This window comes from Calonectris borealis, chromosome 13, assembly GCF_964195595.1.
Source record: "Calonectris borealis chromosome 13, bCalBor7.hap1.2, whole genome shotgun sequence".
NCBI lineage: Eukaryota > Metazoa > Chordata > Aves > Procellariiformes > Procellariidae > Calonectris > Calonectris borealis.
In genome coordinates this window covers 14,310,297-14,334,924 of record NC_134324.1, presented here as the reverse complement: position 1 = coordinate 14,334,924, position 24,628 = coordinate 14,310,297, and positions in this window count along the sequence as shown.

The window sequence follows — 24,628 nt, the reverse complement described above, 5'->3', positions numbered from 1 at the left end:
AAATCTTGTAACTAATTTGGTAAACTGAATGAAAGAAAAGTCATCTATGAAACTGACTGCAAAACATCTTTGGTAATACAAAGAGATGCCTATGCAATCTAGAGAGATTACTAAGCATGCTCGATAGAACTGGAGTGCAATTATTCTGTTACATCAGGACTTAACGGAAAACACTATTTTACAAATGTGAGTATCACAAAGAGCAAGTGTTTGAGCATTTAGACTGTGAAAGGTCCTTGTGTAGGTAGTCCTGGGAGAAAATCCTTTCTTGTTGTGTGAAAACATGGACTATGGGGGAAAAGGAGAAGAATATGTCAACATCTTGTAATGTAAATGCATTATTTCAATTTCCAAGGGATGGCTGTTTACATGGTTCCCTGCAGCCTTCCCTCACGCTTTCTGCCTGCATCTGGGGCTGTAATGCTTTTCTCCTGGTGCTAGATCCAAGAGCATTTCCATTCCCTGGTGTTGAAGAATCAAGGTTGTATTTTGCCACATCTCTTATGCTGGTGACGCAGTCTCCTGAGAAGCTTCAGTTTTCTCCCAGTTGCTGTCTTCATTAGGAACAAATTTCTTTATAAACAGAGGGCACGTGAACCATGCCTGTGTTGTAGAGTTTTGCTGGGACTCTGTTGCCGAAGAGGAGAGGTAGTGAGACTACAAGGGAGACTCCTAGAGCTTTGTTGTATGCTTAGATCTTGCCTTTCCTCCTTGCAGTGGGTCTCTCAGTGTAGTAGGACATGGTCATCTCTGGCTTGAGTGTCAGGCTAGCTTAGGGCACTGCTGTGAATTTTGACTTCTAGTATTAACTGATTACAGTGCTCTCTGCAGCGTATGTTTATTAAAGATCTTTTTTCCACATGTAAAATGTGTAGCTGCTTTAAAAGAGAAGTCCCCATTCACACACTCATCTTTTGGGCATTTCATGTAAGAACTTTCTTTGACGTACTGTTTAGCTCTGCTTGCTGACATGAGGCAGTCTCAGCCTCTTATGGAAGCAGAATCATCTCAGACTCCCACAGAGTAGAAGCTCAGTGAAGCTGCAGAAAAATGAAGTGGCCTCTTTTCAGCTTTGAATCAAAACCCTAAAACTAGAGAATTAAGGCTAATAAGATCTGGAGAGACCCAAATGTTGTACCTCTGGGCTGGACTATTAGGAATATCTACAATTAGGGAAAGCATTTATGTACATAGTATAGAAATAGAATATGTATTTGTACTCATAGAAATTTCTATATGTACAATTATGAATTAGGAATATGAACATTAGGAATATGTTTCCTGTACAAGCAAGAAGCTCTATCAGAAGTCAGGGACTTGGACTTAAAATGAGTACTAAATGACTTTGTGACCACCACATATGTTGATGAGTTGCATTTTTATTCTCAGAGGTATAATAAACTTCTTTCAGTTATAAAAAAAATTAAGGAATACATAAAGCAGATATGCACATAACCTCCTCAAAGTGTTGTCTGCACCTGTAAGATTTCTAGGATCATATATCAAATGTTTTTGTAGGTAGAGGACCATTGAAGCTTTCTCTAAGCATAAGTATTGAATATAACGTAATATTATTTGTGAAGAAATAGTCTAAATGTAGTTTTCTAGACTAGTTGGTTTCTAGCTGGTTTGAGTCATTGTTCATGTTGCTGCTAACCAGACAATCTATTAAGGCTGATGCATAAAATACTGTAATTGAAAATACAGCAAGAGAATCTGAGGATTCTTACAAGGAACGGTGTTTCTCCTTGGGGTCAGAAGAAAATTAAAGGTCAGATTTTTACATTGCTACAAGTCTTTTGTTTCTCTCCAGAAATGGAAGTCAATGCATCAAAACAAACAGGAAATGTGGGAAGCACTCACTGTTGTTCATTTTTGGATTTGGTGGTGTTAAGCCATTATCTAGCTGGTGAGCTCGTTCCTTCTGGTTAATGGTGGTCACTGGCCAGCAGCTTTGCATGATGTCTCTTCTTCATGATTACTGTACTAATATTGAAAAAGCTGTAATATAACAATGGAGGTAGAGAACATGTTTGTTTTGTCATATGCCCATTAAGGAAGGTAGTATCTGAGAAGAGGATCAGTAATTAACATTCTTTTTTGCAACTAATGTGAAGGATTGTGTAGCCTTCTGGTTGCACATAGAACTGGTGAAACTACAGGCTACTGCCAAACAGGTCTCCCTGCCTTCAAAAAGGGTCTGTGCCTTTGTTATCTGGCTGCAAATCTGTATTTGAATATGTTCAAACTTTGTGGCCTGATGGATGAGGAAGAAAGGCAAGCTTGCTGGAAATACTAATTAGTAAGTAAATGGCAGAGCTGTTGATTCCTCTGCACAGCCACTGGTCATTCAAATTTGAAGGAACTTAATATCTTTGAGACCTTTCCTCTTCATGCCAATTTTCTTGAAATTAGCCATGTTGTTGGAAGTTACTGCTCACAGAAGGACAGACATAAAAAAATACAATTGCATAAACCTCATTTTATTAGAAAATCAGCCTCATGATCTGAGTTTTTAGAAGAGACTGGTGCTTGATTCTTTTATAAAAAAACTTTTCTTTCATAGTTTTTGTGCCTTCTGACTAGATAAAGCACATCAGAAAACTGCTGCTTGTTTAAAAAAAAACCATTCTGGAGTGTTGAGGGCTAACCATTCCTGGTGGCTGTGACCAGGTTATATAATCCATGGTATGTTAAGAAATGTAGATTGCTGACTCTAAACTCTGCTTTCCCACCCTTGGAGTTTTCATACGGTCATGTGGTTACTTTTTCCCTATTCTGTCGAATGTAGGCACTTGGAAACCCCAATTTTCTGTAGTGTACTGTGCTGAAGCTCATTACTGGCACTGAGGTTAATGGAATTTTGATGGTTTCTAATGGCTGTTGGATCAGGTCTGTGGCTGGGCCTTTAAAGATTAAGGTAGTGAAATGAAAGCTATTATTGACTTTCTTGGGTCATGAAGAACATATCTTCAGGTCCTCATCCCAGTTCTGAGAAGGTTTTTTTTTCTTTTAACTATTGAAATTTTATCACGCCTGCCTTTTGATATTGTGTTTTAGAAAACCATCCTTGGTATCTAAATCTATAAACATACTAATAAAGAAATGCGTCAGTGAAGCAATCACAAAAACATTTAGAGTGAATTTGGTATTTTGAAGAAGATTAGTTTCCTTGGTATGTCCTCTGAATGTCAAATTCTCACTTCCAGAAAAAGTACTGACAGAGAAAGTGTAAAGACAATTTTTTTCAATGATACATCAGCAACTCAGAAATGGAGAGAAGAGGAGAAAATTCTAAGTTACAGTTATCGGTAGACTTCTTTCTTATCTGACAAGCACTAGTTCTTTTCTTACTAGAAAAATATATAATGAAAAAATAGAAAATGAGCTATGGTTTGAAAAGTTCCTTATGCTATTAAAAAGATAGGACAATGGTATTTATATGATCTTTAAAAACTAAGCAATAATGACACATGAAAGGCTCGAATGAATGGAACAAGCAGTGATTTGCTGAAGTGTTTCATAGAAATCTCTTCCCCTAGAAGCATAACTAAATAGGTTAACTTATTAGGAAAGCATAAATTTTCACTGAAGGAGAAGGCTTTTTATCCTTATTTCTGTCATCTATGTGTTCTGGTTGATTTCAACATTTTTTAATCAAAAGAAATTGTTTAATAGCTTGACTACATAGAATAAAACATCTTGTTAAGCTCCAGGTCAACTAACAAATACAAATTGTTCTGGCCATCTTTAATTAGAATGTATTTTTTTTTAATTTCTCCTGTCAGGCTCCAAGGAATCTATCCTTATAATCGAAATGTTCTTGGGGGAAAAAAGAAATCCAAACCACCGAAATTCAAATGAAAATGCAAGAAGTGAAATGGAGTGAGCATTATCATTTGAGATAAAATGCTAATAAAACACTCAGGTGTTAGCTTCTGAAGGAGATTTTTATTTTCAGACAGTTAGAAATACCTTGTAGTACTGGAAAGACTGGTATAATGTTGTAATTGGCATCCCTGACCTGTTTCATGTATACTGCAAGAAGTTTTTTTCTTATTCCTTTGGGAATGTCAATTTATAGCTTGTAGAATGCTGTCTCTTGCTTGCAAAATTCATGATAAAACAGAGCTCCCAGAATTCCCTGGTCTTTTGCTTTGAATGTCTAAAGTTATTAAAAATACTTATTTAGCCTTTTTATTAAAATATGTGTGGAGATACTGTGATGCTTACAGGGTTTTTTCATTATAGCATAGAGAAAAATGAACCGGTTTACTGTGATACAGAGCATAATCATCAGGTGTTCTTCCCTGCACACTCTTAGATAATATTTTTTGCAATAGCTTTGAAGAGATTCCACTCAGCAGACTGTGAAAACATGACCTTCAGAGTTATGATATGTTATAATCATGTGTACAGTGCCCTGTAACCAAACCTAAAGCTCATGCATTGTGTGTTTGGGTGTCATTTTTCAAAACGCTTTTATTGCTCATCTAGGCCTGGAAACTGTGTTAAAACCAAATCAAGCATTCATTCCTGTAAAAGAGGCAAAAATACAGCCTCATTAGCTGTGACAAAATCAGTACTAGCTCTGGCAAGAGGGGGATTACCAGAGGCAAAACAAACAAAGAAAAGTATTCAGAGCTGTGATATTTAATTGAGATATTGAAGGTGCATTAAAAGTATTAGCATTTTTTTGCAGGCAGGTATAATGCATCCTTCTCACATATACTAGTGTAATTACAGTGATGAGGAAAAGATTTTCAGGTCAGTTCCCTAATTTAGATAATTCTGTCTTAATATTCAAGGATAATAAACCAAAATATTAACATTCTGAATGCTGAAAGGATTTTTGTGCCTTGCAACGTTTCACTCCAGCCAGCTTTGTTGTGGATATGCTTAATATCTTTCTTGCTTTGTACCATGGACTATGCTCTACAGAAATGGAATTAGCATTTTCTTATTTCATTCCTTCCTAACCATCTCTCTCAAGGTGGCAGCCTTTATTAGCTGCAAATCATTATTTCAGCACCCTGTAGGGGTGGGTGCTCACCAAAGGAGAGCAATAGTATGGGCACAGTGTTTCAGATATCCCCTTTCTCTGCTACGTAAGTTCTATGGAGCTGCAACTATGCACCCACCCATGTGCTCCACTCGTATCTGAAGCCACACTGTTGACATTGCAAGTCTTTCCCATTGCAGCAGAAAATACAGATACAAAAATGGTAACCATTGAGACATTCCCAATCTTAAAACATACTTTCCTCTCTGTGAAATGACTGTTATTGAACAGTAAAAGCATAGGCTTTGCTTTGCTTCTGTTCATCAAAATCTCTTCCCCTTTCCCAGAAATTTTCTCCAACTTGATGAAACATATGGTTTTTCTGAGTAACAGCCTTATTAACAAACACAAAGGTTAATAGAATTTGAGCATCCTGAAATGTGATTTAATTTGGAAGACTGTAGTCTGTGAATATTAACTACAAACAAATTAAATTATTCAATGACAAATCACATCAGGCACCTACATAATATCAATAAGTATTGTCATTATAATAATTCTTCCAAACAGTAGGACGCAGGCAACTCTACATTAGTATTTTAGCTCAAGGTGTTCATTTGCAAATGAACAATTCATCATGTGAAGGAAAATGCTCCAGGTTTGTGTCAGATTGCCCTGGTGTTAACTGCTGCTCTTTGATGTGACATTGTCTAGACCTAATGGCAGTGGGAGTAATAGAGGGGGAGAGTGGCCATTCCATTATTTTGGATGAATTAAACTATTGGCTGCCACTACCCAAGTATAATGCTTCTAGTGATCCATATCCATAACTTGCATTAATGAAAAAATTGACATGGTAGGTGTTTGCTTCCAAACTTTAAAAATATATCCTCTATACACATACACCGTTATAAGATAAGTACCTAGGTGGTACCTTATAGTTACTTCTTTTTTTCTATTAAAAAATAAAAAAAATTACAGCTGGTCTGAGCCAGGGCCTGCTGAAATTACCAGGAGTCATTCTTTTTTTTTCTATTGACTTTATATTAGCTTTTATGGGAATGCATTACTGAACTGCCATCAGGCACATAATTTATTCTGGCAACGATAGAATAAAATTAACAATTGGAGGGTTGTTGCATGGTGCAGCATAAAGGAAAGAGGTGCATCCTTAGTCACATATAATAGTATATCTTATTGCCAAGACTTATGCAGACAGAATCCAGACAGTACCAAGGCACAAGTTTGTGCCCCAGCTCATAAAAAATGAGGGGAACAGACTTTAGATTTACTAACTCTGTTGTAAAGAACTAGATTTTAGGGTGTGTTACTGTTTGTTTGAAATCTTTTGTAATTGAGTATTCAATAGAAGAAAAACTCTTATAAAATTTAGTTTGTGTGTATGTGGTAAGAGACTAGACATATTAGGATTGTAAAGAACATTCCATTTCTATCACAGAATACACAGCATATGCAGAATATGATGGATTGACACCTACCAAAGTCAAAGGTATATTTTGAATGTCTCTGAATTCAATCAACACTTTGATTTTGTTAAAAAGAACGCTGAGTATTTATTAATATTATTAAATTCATGTCTATTGCAGGGCTACATGCCAGGAATTAGATATAATTCGTTCATCATATTTTTAAAATAATGCTGTATACTTTTGAAACAAGACACACAGCTTCTTTCTTTGACCTTTTTATGTTTTTAATAGGCATTCTCTTTCACTTCTCAGGCAGTCTCTTTTGAGAAACTCTTTATCCTTTTTAAAGATATTAACAACTTCAGTATAAGAAAACTAAATCTAACCAGAAACATTTGCAAGGCCCTGAAGGTTTGTCTTTTCCATTGGGTTTCACAAATTTAGAAATAGTTTGTCTCGGCTGAAAACCAACAACACAATCTGTTCCAGATACAAAGTGTCGCAGAGTAATATCTTCAATACTCTAACAGAATATTGATGTTACATGGAGAAGACATGCTAGGTTACCTTGACCTGCCAATATGGGATTACAGCTGTATTAGTATATTTGACTTCTTTGTCTACTCTCAAATGATCAAAGAGACTTTTGTTTCTTCTCCCAAGAGCCATCTGCACAGTACAATAGTCTCAGGTTAGGCTTTCTTTCTCATTTATTGCTGAGTCTTTTGAGAATAGCAATTATTTGGTACCATCATAAAGAAGTCTTCTCCCTCCTTGGTATTCGTTGTCCTGTGATATGCCTCTCTTTTCTGCTTTGGATGGTTTAAACACATTTAGATGCTTTTCACAGTCTCTCCATTCTAACCAGAATAATGTGGAAAGTCAGAGCAAAATTCAGCTCCTACTTTCTCAGCTTTGTCAGTCTTGCTGGTACTCGGTCTACAGCAGAGTCATGTCAATGAGAAGCACTTCACATCACAGCAGTATGACATAAACCTGGAGCTATTTCCTTTCTATTTCACATGATTAATTCCTCATTTGTAAATGAGCATCTAAAGCCAAAATATGAGTCTCGACTTTGACTACATTGTAGTGTTCAGAAAACTTTTCTAGTTTCCAATTCACTGCAAACTTGAAAAATCACAGAGTGTTTACTGACAGGTTAATAAAACCTTTCTAGTCAACAAGGACACAGTTTACAGAGTCACTGGAGAAACTGAAGCTTACCCTAATGTTGAGACAAAGGCAAATGAAACTCAAATAGTTCAACTACACTTTGTTTTAAGGTCTGGGATTTGGTCTAGCACAAATGTGAGGACACCTAGATCAAAACTTAACTTTTTTTTTTAAATAAAAAGGCCCACTTCCATGATTGCAGAATTCATCTTTTCCAGTATGTATATTCCTTTTACTACCTTTTTAAAACTTATATAAAGGATTTAATAACTTTTCAGTGTCTGGAGCTGTACATTGTATTGTAGTTACTGAATCCGTGGTGTTAAATACTACATAATTACTTTACTAATTACTTTGATTTTCTTTTAATTTTCAGGCCTGTAACTGGTGATAGTACATAAAACATCAAAGCACTGTAGAATATTTTAGCTAATATCAAGCCATCAAAAGCAAGAAGATAAGGTTTTTTTACCCTAAGCCCTGGAAGTTTAAGACTTTAGGTATAGTAGAAGCAGATTTGCTGCTAGAATAGCCATGTGTCAGTGTACTAATAATTTTTTCTCCTTGTTTTCATGAACAGGCAATATGTCTGTATGTATAAAACCCACATTACTTAGAATTTTGTGAGTAGGATTTGTATGTTTCTAAAGTTACAACCATTTCAAGATGCTCAACTCAGCTCCCATGGGAAGCCAGCATTGCAAAAATGGTAACAAAATAAATTTACAAAGATACCTAGCTTCTTAAAGATTGGCAGAGTTTTGTAAATGCAGCCCTAATTATCCATGTTAGCCTAACTACCATTGCAACAGTGATTAAATAACTAACATGCCTATGCTTAGCAATCCCACTAAGTATGTACTTCCAGATTTAGAATATAGACAGTTTTTTAGGCATCCGTTGTGCTACCATCCACAATCTCACCATTATGTTGGCTATGCTGTTAATTTTAGTACCCTCTATCCAATACCAGAATGGAATTTGGCATCAAGATTACTAAAATTCTACACAACTAGGGTCAAGGATTTTAAAATATCAGAGAGCTTAAAATAACTGGCAATGATGTTCATTGCTTTATAACCCTTTCCCACTTCTGTTTTTATTGGGACAGAATCCCAAATTTGTCACGTTACAACTGCTTTCTGTACATATGACCATACAAAATAGCACCAAACGCTATGTGCAGATATGATTAAACTACAGTAGCAATACTCAAGCTAAGTAATTTAAGGCCAACTTTCATTCCACTACAAGCCTAAAAAACCTCAGCAGCTTATATTCTATCCAACCCCAACCTCAAGCTTCTGCATTATCATTGTTGATATGTTTCTGATATAAAACAGACCAACTCACAAATATTGCTAGGTAAGTAAGGAAAAAAACGTTGGAACATATTCACAAAGAGCATAAATTGTTCTCTCTTAATTAGTGTAGTTTAGTAGGGTCCTTCTGAACCATACTGTGGCTGTGATTGTAGGTCAAGATAACTCCCAGCACTCTAAGAGAAATTCTTTTCCTCACTCTTCTGAGATTCATATTTCTCATTAATGAAATGTCAAAGTCATTTAGGAACTATATAAGTCAAGGAACTCCTTATGCATATGAAAATTGAGAAGATAGTACAAAAATCTGTTTCATTTTTTATTTTTTACATTAAAGGTTTTGGGTTTTAGAAGAGAAATGGTGTAAATTATTCAGCTTTTCTGTCAATGGCATTATGAAATATTTTGGGATGCTCTCAATTCTCTTATTTTTACTTACAGCACAAGTAATATCTAGATTTTGTTATAATAAGGAAAAGGAACCCAAGGCAACCTGGCATGGCTCCCCCACAGAAAATCATTAGTTAAGCTGAGGAAGTTGTGTGTCAGTAAAAAATATCAAATTCCATCCCAAGGAATAAAGAAACATTAATGACACCATACTGTGTACAGCTCTGGTCATCTGACTTCAAGAAAGATGAACTCGGAACAGAACAGGTTCAGAGGATGATAACTAGGACGCTTAGAGGAACAAAGTACCTGTCTTAAGTGAAGACACTAGACAAGCCTGGCTTGTTGAGCCTTATAAAAAGAGGGCTGGGAGGAGAAGGGAGAAAAACTGCAACCTATGAATATCTACAATGGTAAAGGGAGGAGACATGAAGGGTGTTGTGAAACACAGAATCATAGAATCATAGAATCATAGAATCATTAAGGTTGGAAAAGACCTCTAAGATCATCGTGTCCAACTGTCAACCCAACACACCATGCCCACCACACCATGTCCCTAAGGGCCTCATCTACACGTCTTTTAAATACTTCCAGGGATGGTGACTCCACCACTTCCCTGGGCAGCCTGTTCCAAGGCCTGATCACTCTTTCAGTAAAGAAATTTCTCCTAATATCCAATCTAAACCTCCCTTGGCGCAACTTGAGGCCATTTCCTCTCGTCCTATCGCTAGTTACTTGGGAGAAGAGACCAACACCCACCTCACTACAACCTCCTTTCAGGTAGTTGTAGAGCACGATGAGGTCTCCCCTCAGCCTCCTCTTCTCCAGACTAAACAACCCCAGTTCCCTCAGCCGCTCCTCATAAGGCTTGTGCTCCAGGCCCTTCACCAGCTTCGTTGCCCTCCTCTGGACACGCTCCAGCACCTCAATGTCCTTCTTGTAGTGAGGGGCCCAAAACTGAACACAGGATTCGAGGTACGGCCTCACCAGTGCCAAGTACAGGGGCATGATCACCTCCCTGCTCCTGCTGGCCCCACTATTTCTGATACAGGCCAGGATGCCATTGGCCTTCTTGGCCACCTGGGCACACTGCTGGCTCAGGTTCAGCCGGCTGTCAATCAACACCCCCGGGTCCTTTTCCTCCGGGCAACTTTCTAGCCACTCTTCCCCAAGCCTGTAGCATTGCATGGGGTTGTTGTGGCTGAAGTGCAGGACCCAGCACTTGGCCTTGTTGAACCTCATACAATTGGCCTTGGCCCATTGATCCAGCCTGTCCAGGTCCCTCTGCAGAGCCTTCCTACCCTCCAGCAGATCAACACTCCCACCCAACTTGGTGTCGTCTGCAAACTTACTGAGGGAGCAAACATGTGGCAGAGAGATAGCCAATTAAACACACATTGGGTCAAGGAAAAGCAGATATAAACTAGCCATTAATATATTAGAAAAAAGTTCTGAACTATAAGAGCAATCAGATTCTGGAATAACCTTCCAGGGAAAGTTGTAGGGAAAAACACATAACCATATTCAAAATAGAGCTTGAGAAACTAATGAAAATGATGATATGAAAAAATGTTTGTTATAGCTGGGAATCTGAATCAATAATCGACATCGCTTTGTCTCCTGTCTCCCCTAATAATATTTTCTGATTTCACTGAAGAGTCAGGGAGAGAAATTGAGGGGCAATCAGGTCCCCATACCCATTGGGAAAAGAACAGTTCTGCATTCAGGGCTTGTGTTTGATGGCATATAGTAAATGAACTGTATTGGCTGCTTGCTGAATGATGGGGATATAATGTAATATTGACTAGTTACTTCATCTGGGAATGTGAGCCACCCCAAGCCTGAACGAAGCCAGAGGCATTTGAAAAAGTAGTACAGAATACAAGAGGGCAGAAATACGGTTATGAGGGCATCCTGAACACTGCTGTTTCATAACTTTCAACTGCTTGATTTCACAATATTAATATGAGTCTTTTTTTAAAGACCTTTTAGAACTACAGTATCTAATAGTTCAGTGGTTTATAGCGACTGTTGGTCAGCAGTGGACATATAGGGATGAGACTGACAGTGGACATATGCAGAGTGATGCTTTCCTTCTTCCAGCGGTCATAAATTTAGAGAGTTCAGGAGCAGAAGGAGGCAGACCAGACAATTACAAACCTCTGAGTTTAATTTGTTCTTCAATACTACTTAGAGACAGCTGTACTTGTGGCCTCCACAATACTGTGTGGCACTCTGAAATTTTAAATTTATTTTAAATCTGCTGCCTGATCATTTATATGGGTAGGCACTACTACTTGTATCATGCAAACTAGCAAATCCCTATCTTTCAAGATTTTATGGTGGCCTGTCATATATCATCTCTTTTCAAACCTGAAGTCATAGACTATTTATTCTCTCAAAGTAAAGGCTGCTCCATACTTCTGATCATCTTTCTAATTCTTTTTCTATATCTTTTCTAGTTCTGCTGTGTTCTGCTGTGTTCCTCTTCAAGTTAGTGTTATCAGAATTTAATTCAATATTCAAAATAGAGGGGATGCGCTATGTTTTCTTATTTGTTCTCAGTTTTTTTCTCCAGTATTTAACATTACTTGCCTTTCTGGACCTATAACAGGTATTTTCAGAGAACCATCTGAAATGACTCAAATATTTTTCCTCCTGGTAAAAAAATTTGAATCCCATACTGTAAATGCTGCGGTTATTATTATTGATTGCAACAATTAATATTGCATTTCATCTGCTATTTTATCCTGAATAATTTGTATCACCTAGAAATGTTTCATCTCACTCTTCACTCTCTTTTCCAATTCATTCATAAATATGCTAAACAGCATGTGTTTACAAAACAGATCCCACTGGACCTCTGTGGCAACCATCCTCCATTGTGAATACTGGCTATTTCTTTTTATCCTTGTTTCTTAGTTTTTAATGTGTTACTGATCTGCAAGAGAACTGTTCTATTCTGTGAAAGTTTTCCTTCTTCAAGAACTGTGTCAAAAGCTCTTTTAAAAATCCAAGGACAATATATTGACCTCACTACACCTATCCATATGCTTGTTAGCTCCTTCAAATAACTGTAAGAAGTTTGAAGGACATACCTTCCACCTACAGAAGCTGCATGACTTCTTCCCTTAAGGTTATCCAAGTATCTGCCAGTTATAGTTTTCATTCTGATTTTTAGCTATTTGGCTGGAAGTCACAATTACTTATCTATAGTTTCTTGTATACCCAGTGGAGACCCTCTCAAAGGCTAGGATTGCATTTCCTGCCTTTCATTCCTCGGGTGCTGATAAGGATTTAACTGACAGATTGTATGACACCACAGTTGTTAGTATATATTTTGCTTCCTACTTATGTGTATTCAAGTTCTCTCTAAGGACTCGAGTGCACAGGAGAGTACAAACCAGTTGTTTTAAAGCTGCATTTTATTCACCTACTTCACTGAGATGAGAGAGAGAGACTAATTTTTCATTATGGTGTAAATCAAATATATTATTCAGCCAACGTAACCTTGCCAGCAGTCCTTGAGATTTTGTTTAGTACAAATGGATCATATTCAGTATTAGCTGGAAGAAGATCAAATGTAAATGCTGACTTACTGGTTATAAAAAAAAATGAATGATTTATTAGGTATCAATAGGATATTTAGCATTTACCTATCAGTGTGTTCACAACAGATAACTAAAAGCACACAATAATCAATACAAGCAGAAAGTCATACTTTATTCCTTATTTCCATCTGATGTAATTAAAAAAAAAAGGATAAGAGAGCTTTAAACTTTCATTAACATATTTTTTTCAGAGTAAGCAAATGTCCACAGGGACCTTCGCTTTTATTTTATAACACACATCTTGTCAGGAGAAGCAGGTGGCATGAATTTTACTAGAAGCACAATTCTCTTTATCAAAAATTTCTTCTTCGACTGGGAATAATTCTCAGTTCATTTTAGCCTGCTCTCACATGACCCATGTTGTCTCAGTGATTTGAAACCCAGAGGGTTTTCAGCCCTTTTTGTTTATTTCTTCTAAGTCACAACTGTCTGCATTTTAATTTTTATGCACATTGGCAATTGTTAGCTGTTTTTATTTATGCTCACACTGTGCTGGCCAATCTGCTACAAATCAGCTGCAAGAGATTTGCAGAATTTTTTTTTTCCTTTTTTTCCAGCCAGGCCAAGGTACTGTTGAAATGACTCAACCATTTTCCTGAAGAGAAATGTGGCTCTGCTAAGATGAGCTTGCTTTCTTTACTTAAAAAGAAAAATCAGATATATAGAACATCCGTCTATCTTGTTTGCTATTTTTGTTTTCTCTTCCCAGTGGAATGCCTCAGGTAGCCAGAACCATAGCATGGGTGGCAGTAGAAGAACTCAGCCTGAGTTTTCCTGCCTCTGTAGCTGGAGACTGACACTTTTCAGTGAGAACTGTTCCCACCACCAGCTTTCTGACATCTTGCATTCTTTCTTTAACCAAGGGACTAGCTAAATGCTGTACATTCATTTCCACCAAAGCTGAGCTAGTCAGGAAACAGAACAAATGCTTTACTGGTGTGACTAAGCTATGTCTCTTGCTGGAAAGAAAATGCTATCTACATACTATTAAATCACACTTCATTTAAGAGAAATCAGAATAACTTCCCTCTAAAACTGCCTGCTGCCGGGAAATATTTTTAATGTCAGTATTAAATATACACAATAGACAGTATTTTTAGAAAGTGTGCACCATATTGTTTAGGGTCACAGTGAAGTCGCAAAATCCAGAAAGCTACAAATTGTGCTAGATTATATTCTCAGCTTTTTGAAAATATCTCAGACTTTACAATCCACATATTTTACTTCTTTAATATTCTAGGAATGGCTTTCAGTGAATTCCTGTAGTGCTAATCCACCCTTTCTCCCAGTTACAGGGCCCTCAGTCATCCACAGCTTCAAATTGCATCTGTCTACCCCTTGTCCTTGGAGTTAGCACTCCAATAACCCAAGAGTTTTTCCAGTGTGGCAGCAAAATCCAGAAGCGATCAAAAGGGACTTCAGGGCACTGGGGCGCTTGGTGGAAGGATCAGGAGTACAGGTAGTGTTTTCCTCAATCCCTTCAGTGACAAGGAAGAATACTGAAAGGAACAGGAAAACACACCTGATCAACACATGGCTCAGGGGCTGGTGCCAGCGGAATTTTGGCTTCTTTGATCATGGCTCAGTTTTGGGGCCGGTCTTGTTCAGTATCTTTATCAATGATCTGTATGAGGGGATCGAGTGCTCCCTCAGTAAGTTTGCAGGTGACACCAAGTTGGGCAGGAGTGTTGATCTGCTCGAGGGTAGGAAGGCTCTGCAGAGGGACCTGGACAGGCTGGATCGAAGGGCTGAGGCCAACTGTATGAGGTTCAACAAGGCCAAGTGCCAGGTCCTGCACTTCGGCCACAGCAACCCCATGCAACGCTACAGGCTTGGGGAAGAGTGGCTGGAAAGCTGCCCAGAGCAAAAGGACCTGGGGGTGCTGGTTGACAGCCGGCTGAACCTGAGCCAGCAGTGTGCCCAGGTGGCCAAGAAGGCCAACGGCATCCTGGCTTGTATAGAATTAGCGTGGCCAGCAGGACTAGGGGAGTGATCGTGCCCCTGTACTTGGCACTGGTGAGGCCACACCTCGAATCCTGTGTTCAGTTTTGGGCCCCTCACTACAAGAAGGACATTGAGATGCTGGAGCATGTCCAGAGGAGGGCAACGAAGCTGGTGAAGGGTCTGGAGAACAAGTCTTATGAGGAATGGCTGAGGGAACTGGGACTGTTTAGTCTGGAGAAGAGGAGGCTGAGGGGAGACCTCATCGTGCTCTACAACTACCTGAAAGGAAGTTGTAGCGAGGTGGGTGTTGGTCTCTTCTCCCAAGTAACTAGAGATAGGACGAAAGGAAATGGCCTCAAGTTGCACCAGGGGAGGTTTAGATTGGATATTAGGAGAAATTTCTTTACTGAAAGAGTGGTCAGGCCTTGGAACAGGCTGCCCAGGGAAGTGGTTGAGTCACCATCCCTGGAAGTATTTAAAAGACATGTAGATGGGGTGCTTAGGGATATGGTTTAGTCGGCATGGTGGGGTTGAGTTGATGGTTGGACTTGATGATCTTAGAGATCTTTTCCAACCTTAATGATTCTATGATTCTATGAAAATACATGAGATTCTGCAAGAAAAGCTTCTTTTTCTTCATTACCTATCTCTCTGTGTATCTAATTTCTACTGTTCTCAGCCATCTCCTCATCTCTGCTTATGCTGAAGGGTCCTTGCTATCTGGAACTGTTCCTCTTCCTCTCCCTCTCTTTATGTCCCAATTTGCCCTTGTGAGCTTCTCTCCTCGAGCATGATCTGTTGCCCTCTGCAAAGGGACAATCTCTCTGATTCTTCATTTAGCCCACATGCCAGCTCTAGATCTTTCAAGGTAGCACTTATATCTGAAAGTGTATTATTTTAATAGAGTAATTAAAAAAATTTCTGACTCTCCCCATCTCTGAATGGTTAGTGGAGTTAGAAGAAAAATGGAATGGATCATCATGCTTTAAAAATTCAGATCGATTATTAAGCAGCTGTTGTTAAAATGTCATGAATAAAATGAACTTGCTACCGGATAATGCGTCTTATTGTGAGGGATTAAGAAACACTAAATATAAATGGAATGTCATCTGTAGAGTGTCTGGCAGCAAAACCCCTGTATTCGCAGAACATCACTGGTGTAAGCAGGAAGACCTGGATTTACACTCAGCTGCAAATACATGCTCATAGGGAAATCTATTTTACGTTCAGGAAAATCTGAGTGAAACCTTACCAGGTACAGCAGTGCGACTGTCTGAGACAAATGTCTTCCTTAATACCTTCTGGGAATGCTCACATGGGATCTCTGGTGTAATTAGGAATACCTTTTCCTCAAATCTATGTCCTCTCTTTATCAGTTGTTCTTCTTTATCTGACTATTGTTTCCATCCTCTGCAGAGTATCCACAGTCAGGTGAAATTTTTATTTTCTGGTAAGACTTCTGCTAGGGTATAGTGATCCTTTGGAGAAGACCAGCAGAAGACTTTGAAGGAGAGATGTAATAAGACAAAACATCTAGAGATTGTAACCAGAAACAATATAAAAAGAATCCAGGAGCTGCCCTTTGCCTCACAGTCTGTCCCAATAGTGCATTTTGAGGTTCCTTTGCTGTTGCTTCCAGAGAAGACAGTTGTTCTCTCCTGATTTATATTAGACCTATTTAAAAAGCTGAGTGAGGACAAGAGCTTAAGAATTGATATTAAACATTTGACTTCTAGATTCCATAAAAAGTCAGTGGGAAGAGTTAGGAGCTTCCAAATGTTGTTCTTATTCCTGAATGCATAGACTCCCGAATGATCCAAGAGGAAAAGCTAAATCTCTGCCTCATTTTGTAGTGAGCACAAATCTCCAGGCTCCAAAATCAAAAAAAAAATCCTGAGTCTAGAATACAAACTCCTAGACTTCAGACACTCTGTTGCAACAGGTTGGAAACACCCTACAAACATGTTGCTGTATCATACTATACTGGACAAGGTACATCATATCTAAAACTCATCTAGCTAAAGTTACATCTGCAATGATACCACTCATTCAGGGTCTAGAACAAAAGGCTGCATTTCCAAGCAAGTTAAAAGAATGAAACAGAACAAGAAAACAGAGCTAAGCCATTACAAAAGCTAACTCAGGGATTTTATTGAAAAAAGGGGGAAAAAAAAGTTCAGCACAAAAAGCGTCAAAGAAAGATCTATTATGATCAAAATACTGAGCTTTAAAAGCAAATCTAAGCCAAAAATAAAATGACCTGTTCCTTTTGGTATGTGCCTCATGGAAATGCTGTTCTGAAATTGTTTTTCTAAGTGTAGAACAAAGACTATGCTTTATTGTCAAGCTTTTGATATTATATTAATAACCCATTTCCTTCCCATTCAAATTATATGTCCCGCTGTGGATGGTATTTTCTATGTTAATAATACTAAAATGAAAATAGCACAAACTAGTTATAACTCAGTTATGGCTATTGCCCACTGTTGGAGTCTTCACTTCTAACCATTCCCTATGCCCTGCCTATCAAATCTGTTCACAGCAGCAAACACACTTTGTGCATTGCAGTGGAAATTCTTTTTTTCAAGCAACAGGATTTTTTTAGCAATTTGTGATGTTCTAATGTTGATAACATGTAGGCTTGTAGGAACATGGAATAGAAAGGAACTTCTCCAAATAAGAAGCAATCTGATACACTTTATGCATAAACCAGATGACTCCACACAGACTATGAAAAGGAAGGAAGTAGAGACCAGAGGAGCTGGGTATTATAGCTGGTTTCAGCACAGTAGCACCTGATAAGTTTCCTGTAGTGCTTGAAATGTTTGTACTTATACGTAAGCCAAAGTCCAAACTTGAGTAGAAAGAGTGAAGAAATTAGTTCTGGTCAGTGGCATGGAGGAGGAGGTTCCTTGGCTTTTTCTCCCCCTTCTGGCTACATTACTTCTCTGTATAAAATTAGAATCTGAAATGGGATTATATGCAAATAACAACAATCTGTCTGTTTGAGTTGACAATCCAAATGCCCTGTAATATTTTTTTCAAATTTGGTTTGTAAGCATAATCATACTAAGACTTGAATTCTCCGTATGATTAGATATTCTACAACAGTGTAGAGAGGAAATTTAAACCTTTCACTTAGAAAGCAAATGTAAATAAAGCCATTCCCTGGAAAAGCATCCCTATGTAAGCACAGGAAAGAAAAGCTGTTACAATTCACTGGTGCGAATGTTCAGACAACATTCCAGCTGACAGCAATTGAGAGGAGCTGATCCTTGTTTCTGGAGACAATAGTGAAAACAGGAATCATGTTCCTTATAGATGGTGTGAAATTGGAAGCTCTGAAAACTGACATAGGGTCTTCAGTGGATTCTTCTCTCTGACATTTTTGTTTGTTTCTCATGGTCTAATTAATAGAGAAAAACTTCAGGTGTGAAAATGAAAAAATCAGCAATAAGGTCTTTTTCTAAAGACATACACATCACTTCAGTGGCAGAGCTGGATGCATGATGATTGACAGGTCTTGTTCACATGAGCAAACCTTATAAAACTGATGGGAAAATGCAGCACCTTTGGCCCTTTGCATGTTGGCTTACACTCATTGGACACCGTAATTAGTTGATAAGGTGAGTAGTTATTAATATTTCTTTAGTGTAAACATCATGGCTTTCTGCCCCATGTCAGTCCCTCCAACATATTCAGCCGCTGTTTCCAATCTGACTTATGCCGTTTTCTCAGTATTAACATCGACTTTTCTGTTGTGCTTAAATAACATTGCTTGTTAGTCTGTGGTTCCCTTTGCTCATCCCTGTTGACCTCAATGTTTCAGTTGATATTACTGCCTGTAGCATTCTGGCACAGCCTATTGGAGTTAGTGATTTTTGTTTCTATTTTCTACAACTGACTCAGTAACATACTCCACTGCCATTACATTTACATTAATGACCCTCTGTTAAATTATGGCGGGGGTTGCCCTGCATTTCTTATCAGACCTAGTTCTGGAAGTCACCAACTTTCTGTATTTGTGGCTTAGGAAAGCTCTGAGATACAAATTTTTGGAGGCTGAGAAAATATTCTGAGGAAGTATCACAACACTGTTGACTTGTTCATATAATTCTTTAGACATCTGTTCTTGGCCATTTGAGAGAAAGGATGCAAGGAAGTGGTGATCTTTGTTCTAATAGAACAGGACATTTTATATATCCAACCTGCGATGCTTATTACTTTTAAGCAGATACTGTAGAGATCCATAGCCTTCGTGCTTACCCATGTCTTTCTCCTCTATGAATCCCATCAATTCTGCTTAATAAGAGGATTCAGTCTGTAATTGTGCCATCCAGAAGGGATAGGAATATCCCTTCTGAGTTCCCCAGATTTGAAATGGTAGGATAGCTAATTTCAACTAGCAGTGAGTGTGGCTGAGGTTTGCTGAACCTCAAGCGCTTCTTTTTAACTCATTTCTTTTTTTTGTTAACACACCAGCTAGCATAAATGGAAAATAACTGAATAATGCAGTTATTAATTGGCTGTAAATAGATAGAAATATGTGTTACCATGTGGTGACAGTTAACGGTGATTTACTTTTTATAAAAGAGTTCTATCATCTGTCTGTCCAAAGGATCTCACCACAGAAGCATGGCAACTTTTAGTGGGATACATCTTTCTTTCAGTTTTTCTTTTTATGTGATAGCTAGAGTTGAATGTTAACCAACTCAATTTTCTGTGGCTTAGCAGTAAATCTGATCTTTGGTCATATATCTCATTTGCACCACTCTTTTTTCTTTTAGTGATTTAGTGCAGTTTCGTTTATATGCAAAATAAACATGGTTTGCTGGCTACTAAACCAAAACAAATGTCTTTTTCCCACCTACCAATCTTCACAGTTGCAATTAGCATTATGCATAGCAAAACAGAGGCTGTGGAACATGTGTGAGGACTCAGCGTTACTGGCAGAAGGAAAGCTTTTTAAATGTAAGCCCACTGGGGCTTTAAACCCCCCCACTGGGGGTTTAAATGAACACCCACTGGGCAGTTCAGAATCTAGGTCAAAAATTGCTATTTCACTCACTCATTCCCTATATTTACAAATCTTTTATATAAAAGTCAGTAGCGCTTATTTGAAAGCAGTTCTGTAGCTGGGTGTTTTTAGCAGGTAGGCAGAGCATTTTAAAATTTTCAGCCTTAAAAAACAATTGATGCTTGATAATGGATAGTGGCAAGCAATTAAGTTCAAATAGGAAAAAGAATACACTGTGAATGGTCACTTGCCTCAAAAGGATGGCTTAATTTACTTACAGGTGGTTTGAGTTTGGACTGTTGCTATCCATCACTCTGAATTTTGCAGACTGAAGCAAATATTACACCTCAACAAAACCAGGTATACACAAGTGTGGTTACTAGCAGTCTTTATAGATTTTAATTCATCAACAAAGACATTTTACTTTACAAATGTGCCATAAGTCTGCTTTGTCAACTTATATAAAGCTTATTTGAATTATCCTCTTAGTACAAATTAAGGAAGGTTATAGCCTATATATGGATTCTTTTGTCTGCAAACACCACCATTGTGCATTTTCCTCGGACTGTGTATGAACCAGAGTTACAACTACTTGGAGGTCAGGGAAGAATAAGGGCATTTTTAACTGCACACTGAGAAGGGTCATTTTTAAAAATTTCTAAAAAATTTGTGTGCAGCTGTAAATTACCTGTCATTCTAGCAAGGCCTGGTGGTGCCCCCACCAATAACTCTGCATAGTACCTTTGTGAGTGGCCTGTTGAGTCCCAGGTGGCTGCTTCTCAAGCGTGGCTCTGAACTGCAGGATGTGAGGAGGCTTCTAGTGAAAGGACTGGGGCACAATCTAGCCCTTGGCATTTGGTCAATGGAAAGTATGGCTTTACATTAAAAAATGAACATTTTTTACTGTTCCCCGAACTCTGGTAATATTCACATCTCATGAACTCAACAAGCTGTAAATAGCAGACAATCATGCATTATTTGTGAATGGTCTCCCTGCATTTTTACTTAGTCCTATAATACCAATATACACCTGTATATACCAACAGTTAATATGGAAACCTGTGAATCATTCCCAGGGAAGCATTGTCGTGTCCTGTAGACACCTGGATTAAACATTTCCTTACACATATTTACAGATGCATTCTTTACTTTTCTTCATGGAAACCAGATAATAAATCTTCCTCAAATGCTATAAATTGTTGATAACTCTGTAAATTAAATCAATTTGATTTTCTGGATTGTCAAATATGGTAAGGGAAATCTTATCTTTCTATTGATTAATATTTTACTATAACATTGTTCTTCCTGTTCCAAATGCCATTTCATCTGTGGGAGTTGCACACACAAGCTGTAGGAAGTCTCATGATTTCCGTATGCATGTTTAGTGAGATGCTAGAGGTTTGAAATATTGTATATTTGAAATAAAATCTCACCAGATTTTAAACTCAATTTACAAAAAAATTTTATTACTGTTCTTATGTTTGATGCAGCCTGGCTGAGATTTCCTCTCCTAATTTGCATGATGTATGTTGTCATCTCCTTGTAGCAATGTTGGACAAGGGATCTCGGAAGCTCTAAGGGTCAGGAACAACCATTTGATTATCTTCTGCAATGCTGGCAGGGCCTAGAAATGCATATGGTGTGAACTGTGGATGAGTTGAGTCTCCCTTTTTTCCTCGGTATATGCCAAAGTGCCAGAATCTCTTACAGACACAAGTCAAGTGAATGGGCTTCTAGGAATGAAAGAAATGGTGAAGAAGTGCTGAAGAAAAGCCACTTTTCTGTGGAAGATTCTCTGTTCTGTTCGTCTAGCTTCAGGTTATGATTGCTAAAAGGGGCCTAAATTATTAAAGCTCATATCTGAAGATCAGATTCTCTCTTTATTACCTGTAACTACAATTTAATCTTTTTTTTTTTTCCTAAAGGTGGAAGAAAGTAAAACCAGTGGAGAGTTAAAAGAAATTCAGAGCACAATGAAACAGCGAATCCTCACCACCTTGATACTGCACTGTAACCCACTGTTATCTATTTATGAAAGCATTTGAATTGTTCCATACTGCATTTCAGTGCATTTTATAATACCTTAGTCTAAATTTATTCTTTACAGGAACATATTCTCTTACTGGGGGAAAAAAAAGAATTCATAAATTCCTCATGATCCTAATTCATATTTTATGAGAATCAAGAAAAAATGTATATAGAAATTCTAGAACACATTTTCCTTGACTTTCATAGCATTTATATTTTGATAAGGTGGCTTCCAGATTATGTAAACGTTGAGCTTGGGTCTCCATATGCAAAGAGACAGGAAATTAAGAGTTTCTTCCTGACAAGTAAAATATAAAACCGATAATTTAACCTTGTGTATTAGATGCAACACTGCTTAATATATTTAGTAATTCCTGAAAAAGATGATGAATAGGAAGGCAGCAAAATTTGCAGAGGGTACAGGCATACTGCTTAGTCATCACTAAGGAAGACTGTTTTATGGTGTGTGGGAATGGAAAGAAGATGTTCATACTGTTTTTTCCAGTTTAAACATCAATTATGTGGTGATATGCTTCCAGACTTAGCGGCCCCGTGGTCTTATTCAGTACTGTGTGCTGATGGATGAGCTTCACCAGGGTCATGACAGCAAATGAGACTCACCATCAATACATGCTAAGTATTAAAATATCTATGAAAGTGGAGAGGATTTGGAATTAATTATTCAGTTCAGGAAAGAGATTTGGATGTTGTTACAGACAGCTTAATGAAGACTTTAGCTATGGCCAGAAGTCCAAAAAGACATTAAGAAACATAAGGAATAGGATGGGGAATAACATGTAAAATATTATAATTAGACCTGATTTGGAAATGTTCCCTCAGCAATGGGTAATTTTGATAACTCTGAACAAAACACACACCTTTATTTGCAACCCCCCCCAACCATTCAGACCAAAAATTTAATGACATTCATAAGAAGTCTAGTCAATTAATAACAAGGATAACAATAAGAAGAATGTTCAAAAATATTTTTGAAAGAGGTAATAAACTGGGTGTTTCATTTCCATGCTTACCCCAGTAAGGAAATATTTAATGGGGAAGACGGATTGTAAATTGTAAAAAATGTTGTGCTGGCCACTGTTAGAGAAAGATATAGGATTATAACGCTAAGTGAACCACAGGATCAAGCTAGTGTAATGTTCCTATATTCTTGCCCTTTGCCTATGCTAGGTGAAAATTAAACCATTTATACGTGGGGCAGTATTTAGACATGAGCTCTTTTGATGGAACTAGGGTCTGGGCAATGTGCATTAAAAGGTGTCTCATAGATCAAAGCAAAATGCTACGAAAGTAAAAAAGAAACTGAAGAAGAATATTACTAAACTACAGGAAATTTGCTGTGTGCTCTTAAATGAAAGATACAAACATTTTTGAAATTTGGTGCAAAAAAAAAATTCTGAATTTAATAATTAGTGCAAAGCAATATAGGACCTGGTTAATATAACTGCACCCCATTGGCCTTAGTACAGTACAATATGCTTACTTCAATGAAATGGTGTCACTTTTAATTTTAATAGTTTTATTAGGTATCTGCTTTAGGCTGTACTTGAATGGACACAGTCCAAATTCTCCACTGGTGTAAATTAGTGTAGCTCCATAGGGATCTTAATAATTTTAGCATCAGTTATCTGATCCAAGCTAGCTTGAACATAGAATTTCCCTTTGACCTTGTGACAATTTTTTTATTAATTTCATAAGGAAAGTAAATACAACTGAGCAGCGAGTAGACCCTACTACATTTGTAACAGTATTTTCCACAGGGCGATGCAGAAGCAGAAAGATTACAACCTCCATGAATGAGTAAAGGATATTGTAGAACAGATGGAATGGAAATAATCACTACTTCGCTCCAAGGGCAAAATAATGCATTGGTGTTTGTCTTACCCCCTCAGCTAGAGACAATGAAATACTCAGTGCTTTGCCTTCCCTCTGTCAGTCTCAGTAAATTCTCATTTCCTTTTCTTGTTAATCAGGAGCATTTATTTTCCTCTCCCATTTTTTGGCAGATCCCCCCCCCTCCTTTTTTTTAATCCTAGCAATTCTGTATTCTTTACAGCTCTTATATCCCATCTCCAGCTTCTTTTTATTTCCTTTGCCTTTCTTTTAGGCTTCTCTTCACTTTTTTCTCCCTTATCTTTTTCTTCCCTTTGTCTCTGGAAAGTTCAGTGTGCAAGTTAATCTAACAGTATGAAGCTAACTGATATGATCAGGACTTGTGAAATACAAACTAAGCTCTCACTGAATTTTAGAGCCTACTGGTGGCAAATCTCACATGAACAAATTGGTTCTTGACATTTGATCAGGTCTGCTTGCTTCTTAAAATATGCTTTAAAAACAACCTGTAAGCCCGATTCTCCTTTTATGCTGGAAATGTTGTACATTTGTTTCACAAAACTTACTTCTCTGTAGAACAGTTTTTGATGTGGTAAGTATAATCAAAGTCAGTTATAGGAAACTTACAGTTAGCTTGCTTCATTATAATTCCGTATATTAATGAGAAGTATAGTCTCCTCCTGTGTACCTACAAAGATTCAAGCTTTGTAAGAAAAAATAGTATCTTCTTTCATCGTTAATATACATGGGAAAAGCAGACAAACTTTTGGTCTTAGAAAAACCTGGAGGGCCCTAGGAAAGCAAGGTGGTCTGCTCACCCCAGTCCTATTCCCTGGATTACTTTGCTTTCTCTGTCT